Source organism: Pholcus phalangioides, unplaced genomic scaffold (assembly GCF_987345545.1).
Source record: "Pholcus phalangioides strain wild (caught in Gottingen) unplaced genomic scaffold, Ppha-v1.0 ptg000004l_1, whole genome shotgun sequence".
Lineage (NCBI taxonomy): Eukaryota > Metazoa > Arthropoda > Arachnida > Araneae > Pholcidae > Pholcus > Pholcus phalangioides.
The window spans coordinates 40,469,698-40,497,101 of record NW_028301597.1 but is presented as its reverse complement, the minus strand read 5'-3'; the positions used below and the strand labels follow the sequence as shown (position 1 = coordinate 40,497,101).

The 27,404-nt window shown below is 34.6% G+C and overlaps 1 protein-coding gene across 1 annotated transcript in view; it reads right to left on the bottom strand.

Moving 5' to 3' along the window:
- The window catches only part of LOC149087588 (uncharacterized), a 350,097-nt gene extending 323,667 nt beyond the window's left edge, over positions 1 to 26,430 (bottom strand). Inside the window, exon 1 of the mRNA XM_089231916.1 lies at positions 25,987 to 26,430. The gene's annotated coding sequence lies outside the window, so the exon portion shown is untranslated. The remainder of the gene's footprint in view (positions 1 to 25,986) is intronic.
- Positions 26,431 to 27,404: the final 974 nt, after the last annotated feature.

Below are 27,404 nucleotides of genomic sequence, written 5' to 3'. Positions count from 1 at the left end.
TTATTTAAGGTTTCAAAATATTTGCTTAAATATAAACAAATTTAAACATGGTTGAAATTTCCTCATTTATAAACACAGTTTATTTCTTTTCTTTGAAATCAGTTCCCATTTTAGGGGGAAAAATTCAGTGCAAATTTTCTACCAATGATAAAATCAAATGCAAAAGTATGAATAAATTTTTAAAAAGTTTTTTTTATAATTATATACTTTCAAATATTGAAATACTTTCCCATTCAAGTTTCAAAATAAGAAATAAAATTTCCATAATATCTTTTATTCTAATTCTATTATTTCAAAAAATTCAATTATTTTATTTAAATTACAGAAAATTCTCAATTTTTCAGTCAAATCAATTATGTTTTTAAATATCTCAGTTTTTAAATCCTAATGTCTCCATATTATTTCTGATGCATATTTTTATGAAACAGTTCTTTCTATTGAGATCATAAATAGTCGTGCAAACATTGTTTGCAATCTCTCTATTAAAACAGAAAAATTACTGTTGCCTTTAACAAATTTTACATACGGATGACGCTATTTCGGCACTAAAATTTCGCCATCAGTGATATTTTGTGAAAGAAATAACTACTACTCATTACAATTTCCCTTAAATGTTGCAATGGAGTGAGATTATGAGTTTTATAAAATATTTATTATATATATAAAATCAGACTTCTTTTCCTTTTAATATCAGTTCAATAAAGAAAATACACGTCGTAAATATTCACTTGAATCGAAATCTGATCTATTTATATGAAAACATTTTTCCACATTCTACTTCAAAGGCATACAAATAAAAGCGTGTTTAGATTCAAGACATAAGATTTCAAAATAATTGCTTATATACGAACAGATGGATGGATGAAATTTTCATTGATAAACACGGTTTATTTTTTTTCTCAGAAATCAGTTCCTATTAAATAGATTGAAGAAAATTATATTGAAAAAATTCAATGCACATTTTCTACCAATGAAAAAAATCAAATTTAAAGTCAGGAATAAGTTGAAAAAAATTACAATTATTTATTTTTGAATATTTAAATACTTTCACATTCAAGTTTCAGAATAAGAAATGGAATTTCCATAATATCTAATGGAATTTCCATAATTTCTAATGCTATTGCTTCAGAAAATTCAATTATTTTATTTGAATTTCAAAAAATTCTCAATTTTTCAGTCAAATCATTTATATTTTTAAATATCGGTTTTTAAATCCTAACGCCTTCATATTATTTCTGATACATATTTTTATGATACAGTTCCACATCAGATCATAAATAATTATGATCTGTTACAAACAAATATTCGGTTGGCTTTTCGTCTATGCAGTATATTGTTGCATAACACCTTCAACAAATTTTACATACGGATGTCGATATATTTCTTCTTTAAAATTTCCGCCATGAGTGATACTTTGTGGAAGTGATAACTGAACAAAAATGGAGGGAGGAAACCCCTTTAGGGTGTTTCTTCCGATTCCGAAACTGAATCAATAGTAAATTTAATAAACGGGCACGATATGGACAAAAAAATAACATAAAAGGACGGAAGATACGTTTCAATAGATAAAAATCTTATCGATAACCGATAGCGAATCCTTCAAAGTTTGTCAACTTATTTTGAATTTTGGAGACCCCTAAGGGGGGACCTCGATATTTTCCATTTTACTGGGTTTTTTTATGATTTCTGCTTGCTGAATTTTTTTATTTCACCTTTTTTTCCAACTTTGAAAGAATTTTTAACTGGGAAGATTTTTCTTTCTCGTCTTATTTGCTATGAAACGACGAAAAAATAATAATTTTATCCTTATTTCTTTGTGTAAGAAGATTTTTATCTTTTGTTCTCTAGAATATTCCACTCTTTTATGTAGACCGTATACTGTTTTTCTCCGATATGTCAAAAGAAATGTCTCTTTTCCCCATAGTTTTATATGCAATAAATTTTGTGTAAGTAGATTTTCACATACGGCCATCTATGATGGATGAAGATTGTCCGATGCGAGAAAAGGAACTGATATATTCTTATCAAATATTCGGTCGAACTAGAGCAATCGAATTTTCTAAAGTATTGTAAATAGACGTATACAGTACATGGCATTAGTTACACTAAAAGCATGCAGTCTCTTGAAAGCATAAAAAAGTACTATATTTCCACCAAAAAATCAACTCCAGTTAATCGCTGACCATTTCGGTCCGATAAATTCCCGTAAATTTATCACTTTTACAGGCGATTATGCGTAATACCTAAGCGTCGTTGGTAAACATGTAAAATCGTACTAAATTCACCACATTGCCGGTTAATATGCATAATCGCCATTTAGTATTGGTAAGTATGACAAATCGGTCCCATTGCACTGATAAGATTTATTATTAGATGACCATACTTGTGAGCCAGCCTCTGAATCGGATATAATGAACTATGATTTAACGAACTTTTCTAAAATTGCTCATATTAAACGAATTTAAAATTGAACTTCGATGTAATGAACTCCTATTGAACGATTTTTTATAGTACCCCGATATAACAAATTATCATTTAACAATTTTTACGATCACACCACGATATAATGAACTCTTATTTAACAAATTCTTTGATTTAACGATTTTTACAAATTTTTGTACATATACCATCCTACCCCAAAACTCCTGTTTAACGAATTCAACAGTCGAACCCCGATATACTCAACCCCTATTTTACGAATTCTACAATCACACCCCGATATACTCAACCCCTATTTTACGAATACTTAAACAGGGCCTCGAATAATGAACTCGTATTTAACAAAATAATTTTATTATCCTACTCTGATATAACGAACTCTCATTTAACAATTTTTATGACCGTACCCCGATATTATATTACGTATATTTTAGTTTTATCAAATTATCATTTCGTTTTATTTATTTATTTATTTATTTTTTTTGCATTTATCATATTTACCAATGACACTTCAGTACTATGTACAATCACCGGTAAAAGTGGTAAATTTATCAAACTTTCCGATATGACTTGCAATTATGCATAATAATCTGCTATTATACATAACAACCGATTTATCAAATTTACCGTAACATAAATACATAAAAATCGATTCAAAGGTTGTCCATAATATGCCTCGTAATCATTCACAAATTGTATTTGCATGTGAATGTTATATTAAATATTTAAAAAGCAAAGGTGGTTATTTATACGGATTATTTTCAATGATAATTTTTTTTTCCAGCCCAATAATTTATTACTAATTTTTTTACAGTATGAAAATCTATTGTACATAGGTAAGGAGTACGAGTACGATACTGAATTCAATATTTCTCCGCTCGAAAGAAACGAGGCCGCATTATTTATAATTTCTTTCTAGTATGAATATTCATCCTCAAGATTAACGATTGAAAAATATTTCTTAAGAGGAAATTAGAATTTGCGTGACTCAAAATTGTCTCGTCGCACGCACAATAATAATAATAATAAGAAAAGAGGTTCTATTGTTTAGAAAGGCAGAAAATGGAGATTTTCGCATGTTGCAGAATATACAGGCTATCCCAAATTGGTGGCACGGTAGATATCTCCGAAACCGTTGACATTAGAAACATACATTTCAAACACAAAAAGTTTTTGTAATTGAAAAACAAATGAAGTGCAGTTACTTAAAATATCAAAATTTGTTTTAAGGATGGTATATAGTCCGTCTCAAAAGTTTAGAAAAATACGGTGAGTAAAGTTAGCAACTTTTAATGGCTAATACGTGAAGCACACACACATACACATTACTACATTAATAGAAAAAAATTCTACCAAAGAGCATTTAGAATATTCATATTATCCAAAATACAAAACATTAATTGTCCCAAAAAAGTTTAGAAAAAATTTTAATTTAATTTAATAGGATACAAATAAGGACTCATCGATGGCCGGTCTAAGACCGATACATTTTTGCGATTAAAGAGCTTTTCTATGACAGCAGAATAGACCCGTTGTAATGTTGAAATGTCAAGTTAGGCTCTCTCAAATATTTTCCAATCAATAGCAAGTTTTTTTCGAGGATCTCCTTTAAGCATCAGATTTTTGACGACGAATTTCAAAAGTTAAGGAAGCCTGGCCATTAGAATCAAATGCTTCCCATACAACTATCGAAGCTCCACCTTACTTTCTGCTGAAGACATCCGTCTGGAACACATGTGAATTCCATTTTTATTTTCTTGAACCACTAAATATGATACGAAGCTATTCATCTCCAGTAAACATATGATTTCGTGTCCATTTCAGTCTCTCTTCTGAGGTGTGTGGTACACTTGTCTCTGTTCTCCACCTCTCTTTGGTGGTTCCTATTGACCAGCGATTTCCTAACCATTCTTTTGTGAATCAAATGCAATCTTGTCTGATCTATCTGTGAACTGTATATCTGTTGAAATTTTCACTACAATACCTTTCATAATTTCATGCAAGGTGATTTTTTGCATTGAACTCAATCTTCCGACGGTTTTGTTTTCGCGTAAACTAGTACTGCGTTGCCTTCAGGTTTTGGCTTTTGGGGACACGCGTTAGGTCAATACACGTTAGACACTTCATTTCGACTGGCTCAAAGCAAGAGAAATACCTTTTACAGCCATTCTTTCTGTTTTTAAATGAAATACTCGAAGGATTTCATCGTAAAAAATATGCTATGACTTCGACAATTTTTTTTAATGAAACCAATCCGACAGCTTTTCCACTTTTATATTATCACTTCTCTGATACACCACATAGACGCAATTTTCGAAATCTGTATATAATCGGAAGATTTTCTAAACTTTTGAGACAGCTATTTTTTCAAAATTTCGAGTTTAAAAAATTCAAAACTTATGTTTTGAATTTTTTACAAGTTTTTTTTTTTCGGTCACTCGACAGTGACCGAAGTTTGAAGTAGGTTTTTGCATTATGATCACAATCAAGAAAATGGAAATTTGAAACGGTATCTATGATGCAGTTAAAAATTTATAGGATCTAAACTTTTGAGGCAGACTGTACATCGAAAAATAAAGAGATTAACTTTCTATACAGTCATCGTGTGCTAAAAGTTCCAAATAAACAGTGTCCTGTAAGTCCTGAGGTGGCTTTTATCCCATGAACCGTTCCACGTAGAGGTATGATTTCAATTTTAAAAATGCTCAGAAATTACCCTGTACCAGTTTTGAGTGTAAAATGCAGTGTTTCACAGAATAAAAAAACTAAATTTCTATACAGTCCTCCCTGTCTTCTAACTTCTAATTAGGAAGTTGTTGTCTAGTCTTTTCTGAGCCCAATAAAAAAATTCCATGTTCATAAATGCAATATTCGCTGAGACATTTAAATACAAAAACCAGAGAAAAGTTCAGAAAAAAAAGCATAAATGATGTAAATAGCATTGTCCGTTAGTTCATGCTTTTCTTACCAACATTTTCTCCATTTTCTAATGCAAATATCTCGCCGAATATTCCACTTAGAAACATGGAATTTGTTCTTGTTGGCCTCAAGAAAGACAGGGCAACAACTTTATAATTGAGAGTTAGCGAACAGAGGAACCGTATAAAAATTTCGATTATTTTATTTTAGGACACACAGTGTTTTCATTCGTGAAACTGGTACAGAGTAATTTTGAACACATTTTGAGCATTTTTCGAATTGGAACCATACCTCTAACGTACAGTTAACATAGAGGCCGCATTAGGACTATTTGTAACTTATGGGACACCTAGTCCCGTAAGATACAAATAGAAATGCAAAGTACAAATACACACAAATAAAAATACAAGGCAAAAAATACAACAGGCAAAATACCAAACGAAGTGGCTCAGAAAAATATGCCCGTAACAAATATAGATATCATATATTTTTAAAATACAGCAACCCCAATTAAAAACGCTATATTATTAAAAATTCTATATTGTGATGAGTGGAAGATTGGCCGTATCAGTAATCAAGTGATTGGGTGGAGTGACGTAAGTGATCGTAGGAGTGACCGCGTTAATGGAAGAGTAATGATTGAGTGACAGAGTATAAGTGAGCCAGTGAATGGGTGATATTCTCTAGTGTGGCCCAACCCCTCGGGATAATGCGCTTATATCCCCCATGGAACAGAGCCTGGGTCATGTCTGGCACAACAATGAGTGGTTGAGTGAACGAGTAGCCGAGTGAGTGAGCGAGTTGGTGACCGTATGAGTAAACGAGTGAGTGGATTAGTGATAGTGCGAATGACTGAGTGAGTGATAGTGCGAATGACTGAGTGAGTGATAGTGCGAATGACTGAGTGAGTGATAGTGCGAATGACTGAGTGAGTATGCGACCGATTGAGTAAGTGAGTAGTGTACACCTAATCATAACTGGGCCCAGATTGGCGGATGTGCTAGTCGATTTTTTTTTCGGAGAGATGTATAACATGTTCGATAGAAACATGAATTTTTTTAACTGGTTTTTGTATTCTTTAAATTTTCTATTATGTTGTAGACATAAAAATTATTACATTTTAAAAAATCCGGACACGAGCGCTCACATACCTTTGCGACAAATCATGGAACTAGCACCTCCGCCAACCTTTGCCCAGTTATGATCAGGTGTATAATACTACTACTTAGTTGAGTTACCGACTGAGTGAGCGATTGCATGAGTTCCCGTACGAAAGACTTACTCACTCACAAGCTCACTTGGGCACTCATTCGGTCACTTACGTGGTCACTCATACGATCACTCACTCATTCATTCTGTCACTCATTCGGTCACTCACCCACTCGCTTGGTCCCGTTCGGAAGCGAAATATGCTAGTAACGAAACGTCCTGAGGGGACGAAATGCCAAAGACGAATTTTCCGTATCCCGCAGAAACATTACACAAAGTCTTTGTAAAATATTAATAGAAAAATGTCAGAATTTCTCTTCACCAAGACCTGGAATCTGTGTAAGCCGCTTCCTTTCTCCCCGCAGCGCTAATATTAAAACTCACAACAACTTGTTGACTTCAGAGAGCTCTAGCTGACAAAGTTCCGAAGCCGTCCTTTCCAAACTGTCGGTCCCTGGTTACAGACGAACAAATTCTTCAGGATACGTACGATAGCATTAATTAAGTTACAACACGAAACAAGCCAAGCCTGAAACGATTCGAATTAAAGCCTCCTAACAAAACAATATAAAGAGCGGGAGAGGGAAAATCCTCGGGAATGTTCCCGCAGTATCAATAATTAGTGGAAAAGACTTTAGCGGAAGTATTTGAATGGAAGACCGCGTTTCCTAATTAATTTCACATTAATTTGGTCTAAAGAAATCTGGAAAATTATTTCTAAGAATTCCTATATATTACTTTAATCTGATTTCTTATTCTTTTTCCGTGACAAAAATTTATTTCAACATGTTCAACACGTATGAGAAAAAACTTCAAATATCTCGAGCATAAAATTGCATTGGAAACGTTTTTTACACATCAATAGGAAAGGACATTTTCTTAATATAATTAGCAATTTTTATGCATTAAATACAGAATTTAATATGGTTCATTCACAGTAATGGTCGTCAATTAGCAGCACACCCGCTGGATGTGGCCTTGGGAAGCTTCTTATCCGGCTCGAGGCGTGTAATGTGTAGTTCACTGGTGGCACCTTCTTGAACCTCATTTAGGTGTAAATAAAAATGTTCCCTTCAGTTTCAAAGCAGACACGTGACGCTCAAATGAAAATTTCTTATTACTGTATATTTCTTGCTTAAGGCAACTGACTGCGTGCGGGCACTTTTTTTAATCACTGATTTCCCCAAAACAAGTGGGGTTTGAATCATAATACTGTACTAAGTAAGGAAATCCAGTGAAACTTCTGAAATATTTCTAAAAATTTTTGAGACATTCTTAAATTGTCCTCAAAATTGGCTCATTTTCAGTACTACGCCAGACATTGTGCACTGAAAACCACAACATTTATTTAAATAGTTTTGATACTGTGTGTGCTATGGCTGTTATTTGTGCAACGAACTGGAAGTTTTAAGGTACGGAAAATATTCTCTGAGATATGGCAGTTTTCGTGAAAGAATACGTGAATTCGGTACAATTCAGTATTTATGCCAGTATTAGTAGCAAAGTAGTAGTAGTATATTTTTTTATGCGACATTTTTCTATGATGCACCCATGAAACTTGGAAAAATTCTACATAAAATATACTACTACTACGCTTACTAATAACTGGCGTAAATACTGAATCGTACCGGAAAAAAAAATATTCATCAATGAACGGCGACAGTGCGAACTTGCCCGAGCGTCCATCTACAATCACATACCAAAACATTCAGCACAATTCAGCTGCCTTTATGCAGGCTTCCCTTCCCAAGTTTGCGCTTTTGTTCGTGAATACCCATAAGCGCATTTATGGTTTTGCCGCCTGTGGGCTACAAGAGTTTTGCCGCCCTCCTCCCATTCTTGTCGAATTTCCTTGACTTTCTTTCCTCGAATTCGTTCACCCTGTGCTATAACCCGCCTGGTCTCCCTCCTCTCCTGCGAGTACATCCGTGTTACCAAGTCCCCCTTTTTGATTACTCCCATTCTCACACGCTCTATAAGTCACCCTTTCAGTCACTCACATGTTTGCACAAGATCAAGGTCACTATTTTTGGCTGCTCACTGATATGATTTCTTGCTGGGTCAATCTTTTAATCATTTACACATGATCTGGGTCACTCTTTTTTTTTTAATCAAATCAAATTTATTCATTTCCAACATACATACATTTAACATTAATTTTGTAAAACATATTTATCATCCAGAGGCTATGATACCTGTACGGATGATTGAAAATTTACATGACAATTAATGAATAAAATAAAATGTACGACATGAACAGAAACAATAAAAAAGGACACATATACAACGTAAACAAGACAAAATTATCAATGTCAAATAAAAAACGTAAAGATAAAAATTAACAACGTGAAAAAACATAATACACACACACACCATAGAAAAGACAAAATTATTAATGTATAACGAGAAATGTAAAATAAACAGTACATTAAACAGAAAATATATGGGGGAAAAATAAAACTCGCACATGGACAATTAAAACACGAGCAATTTTTTTGTTAATTAAGAAATATACATAATTAAAGTGGCGCAGCTAAAGTTTTATTGCTAATCCTAAAGGTCACAATAAGAGTCTACATCGTCTATTGAAATTAATAATTTGAACAATGATTTTTTAAATGCTTCGTGCGGATATATTTTGTATTTCTAGTGGTAGTGAATTATATAATTTCGGTGCTAAATCGTCGGCATAAGTGGTCATGGAACCGTAAAATACCAAATTACATAGATCATTAATGAAAATCAGAAAACAAAGGACCCAATGTAGGTCCCTGTGGGACTCCTCTGTTTATTTGGACATAATTACTCAAATTATCCTGTATTTTGACTCTCTATTCCCTATTAGATAAATATAAAGTGCACCAATTTAAAATAATGACCCCGAATACCAGCTGAATTAAGTTTTTCATGAGAATATAATGGTTTACATTGTCAAAAGCCTTCGAGATATATAAAAGTATTGAAACAGTGAATTAGCTCTTGTCAATGCCATTATAAATAAATTTCGAAAAGGCCAAATCGGCATTTTCAGCACCTCATCCTTTTATAAAACTAAGTTGGTTTTCAGCAAAAAAATTTGTAGAATACAAAAAATTATATATTCTGATTGAAATAATTTCGTCAATAAGTTAAGAAAAAACCGGTACAATTGAGATAGGCCTGTAATTCAGCAGAGAATTTTTATCACCAGCATTAAAAACAGGGGTAATAGTGGCTCGCTGCAGTAACTCAGGAAATACAGCAAGTTGAAATGAGGTATTTGTGAACTTTGCGATAAATGCAACATTATTTACAACAAACTACTCTTTAATCAAATAAATATTAATTCCATCGTAATCATAGGAATTACTTTTAGAGAAAGAATTAAAAGTATTATGCACCTCAAGATCGACTACATCAAAAAGACAAAGGAATTTATGGTAGACGAAAGGTGTTTTTTATAATCATCATTGTTACCTGATAACGACGTATTGTGGTTTATATGATCGAAGTGGGTGTTGAAACTTTTGGTTGCTCACTTACATGTTTCCTTGATGGGTCATTCTTTTGGTCATTTACACTTGTTCTAGGTCATTCTTTTCGTCATCACATGCTTGCATACGCTCTAGATCACTCTTTTGGTCATTAGCATGCCTGCACACTCTGTTGTTTGCATGCACTCTAGGTCACTCTTTTTGGCCCTTCACATATTATGTTTGCACTCACTCCAGGTCACTCGTTTGGTCATTCACATGCACATGCTTGCACACACTCTAAGTCACTCTTTTGATCATTTGGGGCCGGAAGCAACCCCTTGGTGGACCGTAGTTTGCTCATCACTTAAGATAAACAAAGACTCATATAACCTGGTATCATTGTTATCAGGCTAACCGAAAAGTTTAATAAAATTAATTAATGCTGGAAATGCTAATCGTTTTCAACTGAAAGTTCTTAAAATATTCAATACTGAATGCCTCGGAAACGTGAACAAAGTACAGTTTTCTCAAATAGATGAAACTAGAAATTCTAAAATCATAGCTGGAATCGCGTGGGATTAGAATCTCCACGAAACCTTACCCATGATAATGTTCAAGGTTATGGAAATTAAACTTAAAGTTCTAATTGTTTTTTAATGAATTTTCGTAAAAGGCAATTCTTCAAACTAAATCCCATCGGATAGTAGAAAGAACTCGGTACATTTTCGACGATTAAAGAATAAGTTCCGGTAATTAAACGCAAATAAGGTTCAAATAAATTGCAACTATACTCCCGAATCCATTGAGGGGAATAGTTGCGAATCTATCCAAGTATTAATAGAGAAAGCACGGTTCTCTCTGATGCTTAACGAAATTGATGGATTATCATAGAAATGAAAAAAAAACAATTTTAGTTTCGGTGTATATTATTTTTCATCTGTATTAATTGTGAGAACGAGTACGCATTCCGTTTGAAGGAAATATGGTGTGTACATCTGTTAGATTTTTGAGCTTTGCATTCAATATCGTCGATCAAAGGGTATTGTTCTATGAACATGAAATCATTTGTGAAATTAACCTTCTTAATCCTGTAGAGATCTAATCGACAGCACTAAAATCATGTGCCGTTATCGTTACGCTTCGTACATATAGCAATGACAGCCGGCCAAGGCTTTCTGTAACCTAACGAATGATCCAAAAAAGATCGTACTCCGCACGGAAGTCTTCTCATTCGGTATCAGTCATATCTATTAAGCCGAGAACATCACTTCATGACCACTTAAGATGCTTACCGTTACCGTAGACCAGCCAATGTTTCTCAACTTTTTTCGGCCCATGGGCCCCCTTTAGACCATATTTTTCTCTAGTGCTCCCACACGCCGTCTTTTTCATCCAGGGTCTTACCCTCATCAAAAAGTGAGAACCTTTCAACTCATCAAATTGAATTTGATCGAAACTAAATTTATACTGTAATGAACAAAAATTTTCTAAATAAGATCAATATCTAGGAACTTGGGCCTGGCACAGATCCAGAAGGAATGGGGAAGGCGGGGGGGGGGTGTCATCCCTCCCAAGATTCGAACGGTATGGAAAAAGTAGGTCGGTGTAAAAATACAAGACAATCTAACGAGCCTCCAACACAGTAAATTTCCTCCTCTTGTCCCTCACCATGGGCGGAGATACGGGGGGGGGGAGAGGGAGGGCATTGCCCCCCCAGCATCAAAGGTCGAGTCGACTGATGTAATGTATATATGTATAGACGAACTGACATCATCATCATCGTGCCCCCCCCCCAGCAATAATGACCTTGCCCCCCAGACTTCCAAGTCAATCTCCGCCTATGTCCCTCACCCTGGGTTAACACCACACTAGATATATATCTCTAGTGTGGTATTGCCTGGGTCCGAGCCTACCCTTTCTTTCTCGTATGGGGGTTATATGTGCAACGTTGTCTCAGCGTCATAGTCTCCGGACAAAATGGTGGCCCCACACTTAGCTGGAAGTAACAGTTTACATTATTTGCATACTTACATTTGAAAATCATAGTACAAGATCTCATCGTGTAGCACCCCCCCCCCTCCCGGATATGGATACTGCGGGTTAAGATGGCCCTTTATCTATGGACAGCTCTGCCGGATGCTGAAAGTAATAACAATTTTCCCCCACCATATTTCACTAGAAAACTTTATTTCTTCCATAGACATAAAGTAAATAATTCGTTCTTTGTCTATAATTTTTTCACAGCTTCACCACTTGTCGTGGCTCTCCTTTCCACCCACGGTCCCCTTAAAATATCCCAGGACCGCAAGGGGGGCCCATGGCCCCAGGTTGAGAACCAATGCCGTAGAATAGACGTCTGGTTTAATACCGCCTGGTGCATGGCTCTATTCCCAAAAAACGTCTTCTAATCTTTACAATGATTTTTCAGGTGGCAGAGCAACCTGTTAAAGAATTTTCATAGACTTTTTCATTTAATAAATGGTGAGGACATCATCTAAAGTATCCGAGTTTGTCAGTAAAGATGCTTGTTGGTCAACTAACGGAAGTTCTCGGTCAGCAAGTAAAATTTGGAATAAGAATCGGTACTACATCAACACTTCAATTGCCCAACATTCAAGACAAAAGTATGATTTTATAAATGATGAAGTTCCGTCATTGCCTTCACCCTCTCAAGTTTAAGAGTCTGAGAAAATTCACATTTCCTTTCCCATTTGCCTCATATAATGTCGGCTAATATTTACGAAGTAAAGATAATTATTACATTGTAAGTTTTCTACATACTGAGATGATTAATTAGTGTTGTATGTCAGAATAACTAAATTTTCGGACTTTTCATGGTTCAAATGAAACTTTTTCCCTTTGTTTCTTCTTTCATTTTGGAATTATTTATTATCATAACTTTATAAATGATTTTGAAGCTCCATCAGCCTTAGGTTGCACTTGCTCTCTTATCGAGGCAAGTGAAACCAACAACACACTAAAAACTAGAATTAATCTTGAAAAGAACACAACGGAAAACAAGTTTAAAACATTATCCTTAAAAAGAAAATTAATTGAAAAATCTACTCTAATATTTTCAAGTTTCGTTGACTTCCCCAATGTAGGTGCTACATTGAATTTGAGCTAATGAAGAAGGAGTTCCACTTACATCAGTCTGCCTTAATTAATAATTTTTCACTTATTTATAAGGTTTCCCTTTGATTTTATTATCCGCATCAAAAAACACTTATTTCATTTATTTATTAAATGTAAAAAATTCATCTCATCAAACTAATCGCAAGTTTAATCTTATTTAACCTTCAATAATCCGAACTTATTGAAAAATTACCAAAATATACGCTTTGTGAGGGGGGGGACGTAGGGAAATCATGAAAGTTCGCATTTTGCTATCGTTATCATAAAAGGAGCTAGGAACTCAAAATGTATTAAATTCCTACGCCATGGAAGCTGGATTTGTGCTCAACGAAAACCATCAACTCGTGTCCGTTCCTGGATTAAGCTGATTGATGAACTCGACAGTTTTCATGTAGAGGACTTACTGACTGAGAGGGCCAGGGATGAATATCCTATCCATCTCTACGATATAGTGCAGTAAGCGCTGAACGAGACTGAAAGATAATACTGGTTTAATCTTTACTGTAACCTTCTAACCGCTATTATGCAAAACTGGCCAAATCTCGAAACATTTACATGCCCAGTCGGGCATGTGACTAAAAATAATTCTAATGAAATAATACATGCCCGAATTAATATTTCACACGCCCGTAAGCATATTGTCTCTCTCTCTCTCTCTCTCTCTCAAATATTATTACTGGATTTACTTATATCCAGTATTTACTTTTTCATTGTAAAAAATCATTTCCCGTTGTTAAAAAAAGCGCAAAATTGCTTCATATAACATTTATACACGAATAATTCATCTGGAATACAGTCTAGATGCATAAAATCTAGATGTATAAAATTTAAAAATAATTCATATGGAATGCAGTTGGCCCTCCGTATTCCCCAGTTTTCTGGAAAACACCGTTATAACGGATTCTCGTATCGGAACAAAATATAAATTGCACGTTCTATTAAAACCCACTCTTGGAGGCTTTTCCTAGTGCTTCTGAAAATGTTTCCGAAAGTGAAAAACTTGCAAGGAAATCTCGAAGTATTGACAAACGTTAGTTTCATTGCTGCTGTTTTCCGTTATTACGGCATCGATGAATCTACAGCCAGATATATCAAGAAACAAAAACTTGAAATTTTATCAGCCGTTGCTGTAGCTACACCTGCTACTATATGCCCCTGGAACCCCATGTCTCTCACGTAGAAAGTTCTGCTTTTTTCTGTGGGTGCAATGGAAAAGGTGTGCAAGTGATGTATCGCATAACTTCTCTACTATTTAGGGTGACCATCATTATTCTATTATGTACATGAAACGGCTAATAGACATTATGGTGTTCTTCCAATAAACATCGCCCAGAATCACTAGACGCCCCCTTCTGCTTCAGTCACACAAAGCAGATATAAACGAGATACTTAAAAAAAGTTTATAGCTTGGGATTTCGTGAATTTTCTGAATTCGCAGTCATCCCCGGAACACCGATGGACAACTGTACACAAATTTTCAATATAAACCATTATATGAATCTGCCTTATCACTACTGTAACTCTTGATATGATCAAAACCAGCACAAAGTTCCCCAATCTTATTTGTCTTCCCACCCCTTGTCAGAATTTTTTCTATCTCCCCCCCCCCCGTTATGGTATCCCATTAGATTCAGTCAAATTTATCATTCTTTGAACTATCAATACTAATCGTCATAATATTAATGCGCTCACTAATTGAAAATCTCAGATATCAGTTATAATTTTCTGCACCGTTGTTATCTGAAAAGATGTCGGTAAGTTACTGTTCACTTCGCTCGTGGAATCACAGCCTATTTACGTGTTTCAGGACCGGACTTTGGCGGCGGGTGCGACGGACGCAGCAGGACTTGGCCGCCAAACATTAAAGGCCGTAAGTATGAAATACATATAAAATGCATTGACTACATAATCCATCGCGAGCGTTTAACAAAGTCCTAACCAGAAATTAAATAATAACTAATAGCTCCTAATTAACAATTATTTAGGAACCATCGTCAACAAACCTTATTACACAGCTTGTCTTGGAAGTCCTTACCCAAGCCTTTTCCTTCTTAACTTGTTATGGAAACATAGTTCAGTTGAAAAGTATCCAAATAGATTGCCCATGTTACATTTATTTTACTAAGGACCCCAATGGTAAACTTCTCATACACGCTGTATTTATATGATATAGAAAACTGTGTTTGCCTCTTACGCACCCATACAGTTATTGTGGTGATCCGCAAAATGACTGATCCGGGCTTTACGGCAATTCAGTAACATAAAAATTAGTAATTAATCTTTAAAAGTCCTCATTTCATATTTCAAAAGGACGGTATGTCGAAGTAACACTTGCATCATCTCTAATAACTATAATAGGAACACAAAGGGTTTTAATTTCTTGGTTTTTCTTTACGTACCCGTGTCGGGCATAAAAATAAGTTTCGGACAACGTCAGGCATTGAAAAAAATCCATACGCGATAAGAATTTTTACATTCCCCGAGCATGTCGGGCAATAAAGTTGTCCAGCCCTGATATTATGATGTATCGGATATGTTTATGAAACTATCAGTAAGAGTAGGAGTAGTACCCATACAGTAGCACTCAAAAGTCTTTTGACAACATTACATTTGTCTACAAATTTCGTATTCGATTTTTTCAATGAAATCTATCCTATGAAACACAAACACTGAATCTGATTACAAACTATTTTGACCAAAAAAATCTTCTGACGCAAACAAACAAGAAAGCAAACAACTAGTAAATAGTCAAATCCGTCATATAATGGGCATTATAATAAAGTAGAATGAGTCAACTCTTCATTGGAAAACCTTTCGATTGTAAAACTTCTTGATATGTCTTTCGCATGGACTCAATGAGCTTATCCCATATCATTGGGTATTTTTTCTTTTTCTTTTTTTCGCACAATTGAAAAAACCTTCGAGTTTACATAATTTCTGTCTCTGACTCGTCTACCGAACTCTATTCATGAATGCTTGATAGTATTCAAGTTATTGCTCTGACTTCAACACCCATATGACTCACATTTTGTTGCCTTTCGAGCGACCTCTGATAGCTTTTGAAGCCATATTTACGGTCATTGTCGTACTGGAATATCGGTAATAGCGGCATATGTCAATCCGCAAGAAATATATGGTTGTGAAATAAATTTTTGTAACGAAACCTGTCCTTTATTTTTTTTTCAGAAGGTAAAGAAGGCCGACACCTTCATAAGCTGTGTCTCTTACCTAAGCACTCATCAAAAAGCTTATGAAAGAAGAAAAGTTATTTACGGTTTCTGATTCAAAGGACCTCATGAAGGACTTGTTTACCCCTCACAGCTCAAGCAGCCTGTTTGAGGAAACACACCAGATTGTAAAACTATGTAAGCTTTCAGGTCCAAGGCAGCACTTTTAACTGGTCCTTCCTTTATCATCATCAGCGACTCTCGTCACTTTTTCATTTGATAAAAAAAAACTAACTTATCTTGAACTGAAAAGTTTTGCTGTTGCTCATATCAATCATGTCGTAGATTTTTTAAATCAAAGATCAAATAAAAGAGTCATTTTTGATGAGAAATCCCTTCATCGTTTATGGTTTACGTTTAATTTATTGACCCCTCAATTCGCAATTAGGTATTTGTGTGTGACATCGCGTATGTTTTATTTATCTATTTACAACAACCCCAGAAGGCATGCAATGTACTTTCACTGGGAAAGTATGAATAAAAATAATAATGAGACAATAATATAAAAACAGTCGGTTGGGAAAGCACTTCGTATATACGGGACCAGATCAAAATCCTCAATAGCGGAAGTAAATCTTGCGTTACGTAGGTGGTGTATACAAGTTCTGATGACAGACTGTTCCAGATTCTCGCAACACGGCATCTGTACCCATGGAATAAGCAATCTCTTCTAACCGTTGGTATTCTTATTTGAAAGTGATACCTACGTAGGTTGGCTCTTCTGTCCACGATCTGGTAGATAAAACATTTGGTGGACTAGTTTGTAGCACATCTTCAGATCTACAACGATTCTACGCCATTCCGGAGAGGACAAACCCAGAAATTCAAGCCTCTCGCAATATGACCAGCCACTCATGCTAGCTATTCGTTTAATAAAGGACCTCTGTGGCTTTTCGAGGATCTTCATGTTATTAATTTTGCATTACTTGGTTTCATACTTGTGAACAGAACTCCAGAGTCGGACGAGCCTATGGCAACGTATGCGCATCTCATTTGCGGTGTGCCGTACACAACATGTATGAAATTCTATTAACTTCACAAATTATGCCATGGCAATGTTCAGTAAAATCCAGGATGTGGCTCATTTTGCAATACCCAAATACACGCATGTTGCATCTGGCTGCTCTGCAACGATAAATTGCCTAGCTGATAATGTTCAGGATAGGTTCATCTGACCAAATGTATTGATCCACTTTTTGATATTGAGATAAGGAGTTTCTACTGACAACTCCACTGGAACAGTTGTTGGCGTGCAATTTTTATATAATAACTTCACGTCATCAGGGAATTGCAATAGAGGTATGGGTGACACAGTCTGAGTGATATCGTAAGTGTACAGAGTAAATACTCGTAATATTGGGCCCACAACTAATCCCTGTATGACCCCGCTTTGCACCTGGCATTCTCTAGACATGACTCTCACAACGTGAATACGATGAAATCTCTCTGATAGCAGTACCCCTGAATTATCCTTACAACTTTATCCGGAACACTTGCGCCCGAGTGGCGTGGGGGTAAGATGCTCGTCTACCTCCGTGAAAGTTGCCGTCAGGTCCCAGTTTGGAACTGGGGGGAAGAATATAGATAAAAAAGTATTTTTTCTAATGTTAATCCAAAATTTTCACTTTTGGATGAGGGTAAGGCCCTGGATGAAAAAGACGGGGTGTGGGAGCACTAGAAAAAAATATGGTCTAAAGGGGGCCCATGGGCCGAAAAAAGTTGAGAAACATTGGCTGGTCTACGGTAACGGTAAAAGCATCTTAAGTGAGGGCGGGACTATCGATAGATGCCTTCGTCTTCATTTCCAACACAACTCGTTAATGACAGTAAATTGCAATATACCGATAGGGCCGGAGTTGGTGTTTGGTGAACTAGGAACACTCATTCCAGCTGACTTCTCAGGAGTAAAAATCTGTCTATTTTGTCAAATACTTTCTGGAAATCGATATAAATAGCATCAATCTCTTGTCTTGAATCGATATAGCACTCGCCCAAATACAAATACAAGGCTAACACAGCAAGCAAAATGCCCAACGAGTTGACTGACGTATAGTATGGAATACTATACGTCATGTGATATACGTATAGTATGTCATACGCTATGTTAATAGATCCCTAGGGATTCGACTCGTCACAAAATCCGTATATGGAAACAGATATCTCGGTTTAGAAATACATACAGGAATAGACTCAGAACACATTGGCTCTCCGGTGCAAGAATCCAGAGCTTTAACCACCGATGCACACCCTAGCGTATATACGATGATACAATATAAACGTCATCACACGTTTTCGTTTGATCGAAGCTACTCTCTAATCATGTGAGTAAACGGCTTTATCGGGAACGCCCATATTCGAGTAGGATGGAATTCAATTTAATAAGGATGTTCCAGTAGATTGCCGCGCGTCCCCCTCTTAACTTCAACCTCAATCAGATCATATATTATATATACGAATACGGTTCTGGAGATATTGATAGAAGGTTGACGTGGCCAATGAAAACATGATCTCTGTTGCGCATGATTGATAGTCAGAATCGATGATGACACTTTACATAATTATAGTGCGACTGTTTTCGACGAAAATTTGATCGGTTTTAATTAGTAAGCATGCATTAAATGATGCGATGCTGTATTTGATTGTTTCACGAGTCCAATCTTTCATAATAGAGAACAAAAATGAATAATTTTCATCCATTTCATTTTTTCACCTTATTTTTAGTTCTTTTGGGTAATTATTATTATTATCACTACTACTACTATTATTATTATTATTATTGTTATTATTATTACTATTATTATTATTTAGACCGGGTAATCCGTACCTTACAGAATCTTGACGTGAAATAAAACAGACAAATGGATATAGTGTAAAATTATACGAAATACTGTAATGTATTTACAGTTTACAGTATATATTTCAAACATTACATATAGTCGGCCTACTTAATTGTGAAAAATATTCGTTCTGCCATAAAATGCTTGCACATGCTTCAGCAAACCCTATGGTACTCGGGACGAATATGGTTTCATTTACTTTTTCAGGTTAACCACTTACAACCCGCGATGCGAGGATCCGGGTTCGAACCCCACAGTGGTGGTCGGCTGAAGTTGGTTTTCTGTGGTTCCCAACTTCAAGGCGCAAATGCGAGCCGATCTCTCCGTTAAAAAGTCTCACTACAGAGAGCAACAGTCCTACAACGATAAATCATTCAATCATAACACTTCACTCATAGTTAGAAAAACTGGTGGCAGATGGCAGCACTACACATAACAAGCATTACAGAGAAACAAAAAACTTCACGTCAGGTTTCACTACACGTACACGCACATTACCGCATGTACCGATTCGTTGGGGGTTCCGCGGGGAGGGGGGGGGGGTGGACGGGGGGCATGTGTGGTGTAGCAGTAGTAGGTAGGGCCTCCAAAACATGGCTCGGGGATCCATGATGTTCTTAAGTCAGCCACCTCGTTGGGCAATTTGCCTGTTGTGGCGTTGTATTTTTTTGTATAAATTTGTATAACCTATTTTTCTCATCGACCGCCCCCCCCCCCTATTTCCCATAAAGTCCTATCTCTCCCTGGCTAAGCCAACCCAAAATATTCAATGTTGTATCTGTCCCATCAACCCACCAAGGGCTGATTAAATCTTATTGATCTCTCTGGAGTTTGGTGAAAAAATTTGTCAAAACTGTAGGTGCTTAGAAAAATCGTCATACTGCCCTTAATTTGGAGACGTGAATTGGGGTTTGCCGGGTCCTTCAATGTTCAATCCACCTAATTCTTGAAATGAATTTCTAAAAAGTATTTCGTATATAACACAGAAAACGATTAAATGAGGCTCGATTAATTGGGATCTTACTCTGTTTTTATTTAAGTTGCGAATGATGAAAATGAAATTCACATATTAAGGCATTTTTATTTCGGAAATCTTTCGTAACCTCCCTAGTCTATTATCGCGATCCTCCAGAAAGATACGACTCCCACTTTGGAAACCACCGTTCTTAAAGCAACGAAAAAAAGAATATTTTGCCAAATCAAGCATGTGCTAAAATTTTCATGTAGGACAATTTTGTAGGGTTTTCACAGGATTAAACGTGTTATCGTGGAATCTATCGGGGAAAAATATCGATGATAAAAATTCAAACACAATTTCATATGTCGCCATATGTTTCTCTTACCCTTGACCACTCAACGCACCACCTTTACCACAACAGAGAATCGGGATTCATTTTGTATTTATTTATGTGTCCGTGGTTTTGGTGATTCTTTAGATATTAGGTAAAAATAAAATGATGATACTTTGTTTCTTTTGGTTCAGTGAGTTTCACGCCTACTATCCATTTATGCTTCATTACATATCAAGCGTTTATTCCGCCATAAAATAAGTAATACAAGTGTCTATAGAGAGAGAACATAAAAGAGAACAGCTGGAAGAGAGTCTAGTAAGGTATAATTCCATACAATCACTGACTTTTGAAACACTGCTTTTCTTGAAAGAAAATATTTTAGGTACCGAATTTAATTGTATTCTTTTTTTTAAATTAAATTAAATGTTCTCAAATATCATATTAAACTAACTAACTATTCAAGAAATATAAATTTCTATAATTTATAATCCATAATCTCCAAAAAAAAAAAAGATACGTTTTTTCTGATTATGAGTCGAATATACATAAATTAAAGTTTAGAATTTCTATTCCCGGAGCGATCATTTTACTTCGATTATGAGAATACTAAAATAAAAATACAGTAATTTCTCATTTATACGTTTCTCTCGGTTATAAGACGATTTTCTGCATTCTCGGTCAAAGGTATAGGAAAATAATGTTACTTCTTATTTATTTATATGATTTTCTCTCATATGACTTTTTCATTTATGCGACATTCGCAGAAAATTTTGATTGTTTTTTTTTTTGTTTTTTTTTCTCCAAAAAAGATTTTACAAAGGGTCTAAAAAAATTTTCAGTAGAAAATCCATTATATAACTGACTTTATTTCTTATGTCTGTGCTGAAGAGAGTGTATTTTGTTCCATCCTTGGACTACATCGCTGTTTACTACTGAGATCAATCACTCTTATTAAACCACTGAAATCCTTTTTCGGAGATTCTTTTGCATTTCTTACACCTTAAAATAGGATTTTGGTATGCATCAACACTCTGTCTGGTGAGGCTGATCAGTATCAATGAACCATCACGCTCCATAGTTGCTGATAATTCTGATTAAAGGGGCTAGTTGAATGGATATGATGAGAGAATGGTGATAGAGATAAGAATTTGCAGTCAACCGCAAGTGTTTTAGAAAGGTATCACAGTTTTTTTTCATTAGAGACTGCATATCGAGTTCTTCTACAGTAATTCCAGGTTATTTATCTTTGATACTTTTTAGAATAGTTAAATTAAATAATAAAAGTTTGACGATAACACTGCGTCGCGACGAAAAATCACGAAGAAAATACACTATGAACGATGCGGAAGATAATTTTCTAACAAAAAAGAACCACGACCATTTGTAAAACCTTGAAAAGATAAGCTACATGTATCTTTAGATGTGATAGAAACTCTTTCTGATTACATACCTCTTCAGAAACTCATGTAACATTCTTCTTATCGTACAAACTCGAAAAAAGTGCTTTTCCGGGATAGACAGCAACAAAAACTGTCTTCGATTTCAAGTTAAAAAAATTACAAATCTAACAAGAGAATATTTTAATAGTAGGGCATATATATTTCGATGAGGTAATAGTATTTTCTTACGTTTCAAGAACAAAGCCTATATTTTACTGAGTAACTTGCATATATCAATTTTCATCTTATACATCTTTTAAGGGCATTTTTCCCCGTTTTCACTTATACGGCTATCTTATGCATCTTTTTTTTTTTGTCCCGTTGCACGGCGCATAAGTGAAAAATTACTGTAAATAAAAATATGTCAATAGGGATCTTCCACGGCTTGCAGAAACAATAATAAAGCCCACATGTGCAGTGAATGGAAATTGAACAATGATTTGCATTTATAAAAATGATGATGGTTTTTGTCGTCGCTGCCACCAACAAAAAAACCGATAGTAATTTCATCAATGTGTTTGAGCTCAAATTCTTCCATAATTTTATGGAAAAAAACAATGAAAGAGGCAACAAAAATGCTAGAAAATGTGATATCCGAGTTAAAAGTTCTTTCGTTAACATTATTCCCATAGTAAACCGGGACAACCACTTATTCAGGTTTCAGCCGGGGCGGGATCTCGTGAAAACAAAATCGTTTCAATTCAGTTTGACTATATTTCATCACTTCGGAAGTTATGATATTTTTTGGTTGTGAAACTAAGTAGATACCGTCAAGATGGAGATTAAAAACAAAATCAACAAACGCAACTACGAAATTAGACCCTCGTATATGTGTCTATTTTGCAATAACAATCAATCTCTGGAGTGAAGCCCAATTTACAGTGAACTTGCAAAATTCTCAATCCTATTCTGATCATTCCATTCAATTGCCGCAATAAAACTAAAACATTTTTTTCAAAAAAATAATTGCAAATCAATGTAAAATGCGTATTTGTTTTCTAAATAGTAATTAATCTATGGAAATTAATTCGAAAATCAACCCAGTACCCATAAACGTCGGGTTTTTTCCCGCTGTTTTATTCTTTTTTCACCTCAGAGATTTCAGAATTGCCTTCAACGATAAAACACCCTTAATCCTTGAAGTCCCCACTGTCTCTTTCTCTTGACAAATTATCACAAGAGAGGATCAGAATCTATTTCTCTTTATTTATGTGTCTGCGTTTTTAGGGGTTCTTTAGATATTAGGCAAAAATAAAATGACGGTACTTTGTCTCTTTTGGTTCAGTGAATTTCACGCCTACTATCCGTTTATGCTTCATTACATATCAAGCGTTGATTCCGCCATACAATATGTAATACAAGAATCTATAGAAAGAAAACATAAAACAGAACTGCTGGAAGTCTTTTGAGGTTAATTTTGCTTTGCTTGAAAGAAGCAAATATTTAGGGAACGAATTTAATTACATTATTTTTTTAATTAAATTCAATGTTCCCAATTATCATATTAATCTGACTGCTTTCTGGAAAATCTAAATTTCTAGAATTAGTTATCCATAACTTCCAAAAAAGTACGTTCCTTCTCATTGGGAGCTAAATCTACATAAATAAAAGTTGAGAATTTATATCTCCGGAGAGATATTTTACTTCTACTCTGTGGATACCAAAATGAAAATAAATTAAATCATGTCAATAAGGACCCTCCACGGATTCAAAAAACTATACTAAATCTCACATGTGCAGTGAATGTAAACTGAACATTGACTGACATATATGAAAATGATACTTGTTTTCATCGTCACTTTTATCAATAGAAAATGCCATCGGCAAAACGTCATCACTCTAATTCTCGCACTTTTATAGGGGAAAAAACAACAAAAGAGAGAGGTAACAAAAATGTTATAAAATGTTCTATCCGAGATCATTGAATTTTTGTTGAAGTTAAAAGTTCTTTCATTAACACCATAGTTCTTTCATTCCCATCGCGAACCATTCGAGAACATCACTTACTCGGGTATCAGCCGAGATGGGAAAACAAATTGGTTTAACTGAGTTTGGTTGTATTTCATCAGAAGTTACGATATTTCTTTCATCAAGTTGTGAGCATGAATAGATACCGTCAAGCTGTGAACATGAGTAGATACCATCAATTTGTGAACATGAGTAGATACCATCAATTTGTGAACATGAGTAGATACCATCAAGTTGGGAACATGAGTAGATACCATCAAGTTGGGAACATGAGTAGATACCATCAAGTTGGGAACATGAGTAGATACCATCAAGTTGGGGATTAAAAATAATATGAACAAACGCAACTATACGAAATCCGAACCTCGTATATGTGGCTACATTGCAATAATAGTCATAATGCCGCAAAGCCCAATTCACAGTTAATTTTAAAAAAAATTCAATCCTATTCTGATCACTCCATTGAATTGCACATATTAAACTGCGGCATTCCTCAACATAAAAATTACAAATAGGTGTAAAATGCGTATTTGTCCTACTAAATGGTAATTATAATTATAAAAATTGATTTGAGCTTTGAGACTTGTGAATATACAAAGAAGCACAATATTTGTATCACATACCATTACCTAAAAAAAACAATTTTCAAAAAATCAATATGTTTTCTTGCTCCAAGAATATGTAGAGAATTTGATGATTTTTTGATTTTATATGTTTAAAAAGGCTATAAAATATCATATACTGGAAATAGCAGATATTGAGAGGTTCGTTTCGTTCGATGGTTAATGAAATTGCAAATTGAAAGGAGTAAAATTTGTTTATATATTTATTATAAGAAAATATATCTGCATTTTGACACATCAGACTATAGTATAACATTTTAAAGCAATATATTTGTGTGACTTGTCTGCAGCAATTGTAGTAAAATATACCGTTGTATGTTGCCCAGAAATTCTCTATGTAATTTATCAATACGACCCATAGAAGGATATTTATATCCCTTTGGATCGAAAAGTGTTTGTCTAATTTCTCTTTTCTTTTTTTTTCTGTTTTATCCATTGTGTTGTTTGTTTTGTTTTAATAATAATTGTTTTTAATAATTTAAGACACAGTACCATAAAGGTAGGATTTTTACTCTGTTGATATTCTTTTTTAAACTCAGATACTTCAGAACTGACTTCATCGATAAAACACCTATGACCCTTGAAATCAGGGCTGATCGCCATAAAGTTAAGGCCAGTATTACACTACAAAAATTTAATAAAAGTTCTTTTATAAAACTTGAAAATGCGACCAATAAGCGTTGTTTTTTATAAAAGAACTTTTATCAAATTTCTATAGTGCAGCGGTTCTCAACCGGAGCAAAGGAACCGATTCTCAAAGGAAATGTTACAAATGAAACTAAAAAGAATCAGTAAAATTAAAAAATATATATTTTTACTATTTAAAAATATTTATAACTAAGTCAGTATCTTTGATGAATAATTAAAACATTGGTTTATGGGGCTCCGCCATAGAATTTATTTACTGGAAAGGGCTCCGCGAGTCAAAAAAGGTTGAGAACAGCTGCTATAGTGCAATTCCGGAATAAAAGATATTTAACAGCGAAAAAAAAACCAACTCCCATGCTAGAGCATAGGTTCTGAAAGGTATATGTCGCTATTCTTCCATAACCGTTATAATGTCGTGAACCCCAATCAACAGAAAACCTTTACAAAAATTCTCAAGCCTATTCTGATCATCCCATTCAATTACTCATATTAAACTAAATCATTTTTCAACATATTAATTGTAAATAGATGTGAAATACACATATTTTTACAAAATGGTAATTAATCTTTAATAAAATTATTTTGACTCTGTTGCGAGAAGATATTTTTTACCCGAACTTTTTCAGCAGTAAAGGATTTGGAGATAGAAGATATTTGAGTGATAGAGATATTATACAGTTACATAGAGATATATAACTAGATACACGACTCAATAAAACCACAAAATTGTAGTTTTAAGTGATTCCTTACACAAAAGTTAATCAAATACTAAAAATTTTGTGTATATTTACTCACCTTAATTTCCTCGTCACGGTAAACACGCGTTATTTCACATATTTCCAATATTCGTCCTTAAGAAAAGCAAATGTTACACCTTCAAGACATTCAGCTGTTGAAACAAAAATCTTCCTGTTGAAGATTAAAACAGTCAATGCTTTGAAAATTCAATGTCAGTGGCTAATACGGTGTAAACGAGACACACATATATCCATATTTTAGGTGTATTATCGTCCGTATAATATGGCAAATTTTAATTCACATATTCCTTTCAGGATAAGTCTATAAATTCATTTCTTTTTACAGGCAAATTTTTAAAACTAATGTCCAAAAAAGTTTCCCAATATGAGGCACAACGAGGATATATCGAACAAGGAGGAAAAAACTTGGTCACATTTCTTTGAAGTGAGGCACTGGTTATAAATTTTCGTATAAAATATTTCGCACCATAAAATAAAAATATTTTTTTCTCTCTCTCTTTTAATTTTTTTTTTATAGTAATATATTATTATTGTATAGGCGAAAGTATCACACCAAGAAAAAAAAAAGTTTTCACAACACTTTCGAGAGAACTTTTCGAAGTTATATCTGCCGTCGGCTATATCGTATCCAACACCGATCGATGCTGATATATATTTCTGTATATACAGTATACAACAGCACGCAATGTGGAACAAAAATTTATAGTTTCAAAGAAAAAAAAAATTCTAAATTTAGTACCTCAACAAAAAAAATTTCTAGCTAATTTTTTTTTTTTTTACATGTATATAAAAAAAAGAAAAACTTAGGATAAACTAACCACTAAGAGCAAAAAACTAACGTGGAACGGTAGCAGAAAAAGGAGCCAAACGCCGGCGCCAAACTAAATGCTAAAAGGTGATTTCTAACGGTTTGCTGTTCCGTGTGTCTCTCGCTACCCCCCTACGATTACTTGAGAGGAGTTGGTGATTGGCTGTTTCCGTGACGCTTGCGCTCTCAGCGCACTCTCACTCAATACAACGCGAATTCTTATTTCTTAGATATATTTTTTTTTTCTTACGTACTACGTACATTTCGTTATACAAGGAGGGGTCAAGTACTTTTCAAGACGGGAAACGCATAGGGAATACACATTAGAGAGTCACGTGTGTGCTCTCGAAGAAAAAAAAATTTTTTTTAAGAAATAGGAGTTTTTAAAAAATAAAATAAATATAAAGTTTGTTTCGAAGAAATCGATTGATTTTTTTTTGTTTTTATGTTCTGAAATTCGGAAGAAGTGTACTTATGATCTTATTTGTCTTAGATGTTTTACGTTGGAGCTTCTTTTAAGCGGTCTCTTACCTTTAAACGTGGTGAAAAACTAGTTCTAGTACAGTGGTTCCCAAAGTGTGTGAACGTCAATGAACTACGGGTTCGCGAGAGACTCTCCAAAATATAAACATCCGAATAAGAAATTT